This window comes from Macrobrachium nipponense, chromosome 40 (assembly GCF_015104395.2).
Source record: "Macrobrachium nipponense isolate FS-2020 chromosome 40, ASM1510439v2, whole genome shotgun sequence".
Taxonomy (NCBI): Eukaryota; Metazoa; Arthropoda; class Malacostraca; order Decapoda; family Palaemonidae; genus Macrobrachium; species Macrobrachium nipponense.
The window spans coordinates 27,424,475-27,424,696 of NC_061101.1; positions in this window are offsets into that span (position 1 = coordinate 27,424,475).

A 222-nucleotide genomic window follows, 5' to 3' on the forward strand; every position below is an offset into this window, starting at 1 on the left:
CAAACACATTGCCACAAAAGACACTAAGTATTCTCATGATTTTACTTCAAAAACTCTGCCACAAAAGACACTATTCTCATGATTTTACTTCAAAAAACTCGCCAACAAAAAGACACTATTTCTCAAAAATGATTTTAACTTCACTTCTGCCACAAAAGGGACTATTCTCTGGATTTTACTTTCACGGGCTGTTTTCACAAAGACACTATTCATGAATTTTAT